The sequence below is a fragment of the Macrobrachium rosenbergii genome, chromosome 13 (genome assembly GCF_040412425.1).
Source record: "Macrobrachium rosenbergii isolate ZJJX-2024 chromosome 13, ASM4041242v1, whole genome shotgun sequence".
Classification (NCBI taxonomy): domain Eukaryota; kingdom Metazoa; phylum Arthropoda; class Malacostraca; order Decapoda; family Palaemonidae; genus Macrobrachium; species Macrobrachium rosenbergii.
In genome coordinates this window covers 33,638,913-33,641,412 of record NC_089753.1, presented here as the reverse complement: position 1 = coordinate 33,641,412, position 2,500 = coordinate 33,638,913, and the positions used below count along the sequence as shown (strand labels likewise).

Below are 2,500 nucleotides of genomic sequence, written 5' to 3'. Positions count from 1 at the left end.
AGTGCTAGATAGATGGAATGGAGGAGATTTGGAAGGGACCGTAAGATTGCGTGTACAATGAGTGATGTGAATGGCTCAGTGTGTATAGTGTGTGTGTGTGTGTGTGTGTGTGTGTGTGTGTGTGTGTGTGTGTTGTGTGTGTGTGTGTGGTGTTGGTTACTGGGGGTGGGCTTGATACGCTGCTGGTCACTCTTCAGTGTAGGTGCATGTAGCCGCGAATGTTTTGGAAGTTTCCCGCACAAGGGGTTCATCCACTGTCATATCTTTCTGGAGTCATCCCATTAATGAACGGCCCAGTGTTTAAACTACACACACACACATGCATACATACATACATACATACATACATACATACATACATACATACATACATACATGTATATATACATATATGTATGTATGTATAAGTAATCAACACACAATTATGTGTGGAACAGAAAGACTTGGGTTCGATCCTGATGTGGGTTAGACATTTATATATATAACACACATCTATATATATGTATATATATATATATATATATATATATATATATATATATATATATATATATATAAAAATGTCAGTATTTCCTAGTTTGTTGATTATATCTAACATTTTATTATGAATACTAGGGAATCCATACTGGTACAAAGGGGAGTAATATACTTTAGAATCCAGTGACTGAAATTTATACAATAAATTTTATAGGAGTGAAAAAGGGATTTTTTTAGTTGTGCATTTTATTAGAAAAGGGAAAAATTTAACAGGTGTTTTATAATTAGATAGAATTATTAAAGAAATACATAGAAGTTTTTATCATCGAGTAATTTCAAGCTGTGATATCGACCTTGTAACTTGTTTGTTTTGGCCTTTTGAACGTTTTATTAATAATGTATAACCATTCAGCTTCGAAACGACGCCAGAAATAAAATGCTATCATGAAAACTAAATATACACAACCGTTCAAAGGATAATATCGTCAAGGGAATTCTGCTAAGAATCATGAAATATTTCCATTTCTACTTTTTATTCCGCAATCATTAGCAATAAACCGTATGTCTACTTAACGTTCTTTGCAGCGTTCCTTCGGCCCCTAGCTGCAACCCCTTTCATTCCTTTTACTGTACCTCCTTTCATATTCTCTTTCTTCCATCTTACTTTCCACCCTCTCCTAACAATTGATTCATCGTGCAATTGCGAGGTTTTTTCTCCTGTTACACCTTTCAAACCTTTCTACTGTCAATATTCGTTTCAGCGTTGAATGACCTCATAGGTCCCAGTGCTTGGCCTTTGGCCCGAATTCTATATTCAGTTCAATTCAATAAACAGTATGTCACTGAAAAGCCGACCTAGTGCAGTTTCGCACAGTGCAAATAAAATTCATTTATCTCATATTTTATCTTTGGTGAATGTTTATTCGTCTCTCATATTTTATTTTTGATGAATGTCTATTTACACCAACGTGTAGACATTAATTTGGTTTCCGTTAACACGAATTCGATATTTTGACTATTTCAGTTTTCGTGCCAATTTACTTTTTTTTAACACAACGATAAAGTGCAGCTTTTCATCTTTAAAATGGCACCAAAATCAATTTCCTGGACTAATAATTAATTCAGTACAGACCAATAAAAAAAAAAAAACTTGCTAAATGTATATCGTTGAGTCACATCCACGAATTACTTAAATATAAGATACAATTTTCCTTTTCAAATTAATGGAAATATTAAGCATATCACCTCGTTTAAGTCTCGATATTCCGCATTCCAACTCATTCAAGTCTCTCTCTCTCTCTCTCTCTCTCTCTCTCTCTCTCTCTCTCTCTCTCTCTCTCTCTCTCTCTCTCTCTCTCTCCCTTTTATCATCATTGCTTATTATTAAAAGACCAATTTTATCATCTGATTCATTTTAGAACGCTGAGAGAGAGTTTCTCTCTCTCTCTCTCTCTCTCTCTCTCTCTCTCTCTCTCTCTCTCTCTCTCTCTCTCTCTCCTTTTATCATTATTACTTATTATTATCAGAATAATTTTATCATCTGATTCACTTTATAAACACTGAGAGTTTCTCTCTCTCTCTCTCTCTCTCTCTCTCTCTCTCTCTCTCTCTCTCTCTCTCTCTCCTTTTATCATCATTGCTTATTATTATCAGACTACTTTTATCTTCTGATTCATTTTACAAATTGAGTTTTCTCTCTCTCTCTCTCTCTCTCTCTCTCTCTCTCTCTCTCTTTTATCATCATTTTATCATTATTGCTTATTATTATCAGACTACTTTTATCACTCGATTAATTTTAGAAACAGAGTTTCTCTCTCTCTCTCTCTCTCTCTCTCTCTCTCTCTCTCCTTTTATCATTATTACTTATTATTATCAGACTACTTTTATCGTATGATCCATTTCAGAAACACTGAAAGTTTCTCTCTCTCTCTCTCTCTCTCTCTCTCTCTCTCTCTCTCTCTCTCTCTCTCTCTCTCCTTTTATCATTATTGCTTATCATTATTGGACTATTTTATCATCTGAT

General features: G+C 34.3%; 1 protein-coding gene and 1 long non-coding RNA gene across 27 annotated transcripts in view; one reads left to right on the top strand and one right to left on the bottom strand.

Moving 5' to 3' along the window:
- Window positions 1-2,500, bottom strand: part of LOC136845133 (neuronal acetylcholine receptor subunit alpha-7-like) — a 514,118-nt gene that overhangs the window by 56,421 nt on the left and 455,197 nt on the right. The window lies entirely within an intron of this gene.
- LOC136845137 (uncharacterized) overlaps window positions 1-2,500 on the top strand; it is a 582,337-nt gene that overhangs the window by 239,977 nt on the left and 339,860 nt on the right. The window lies entirely within an intron of this gene.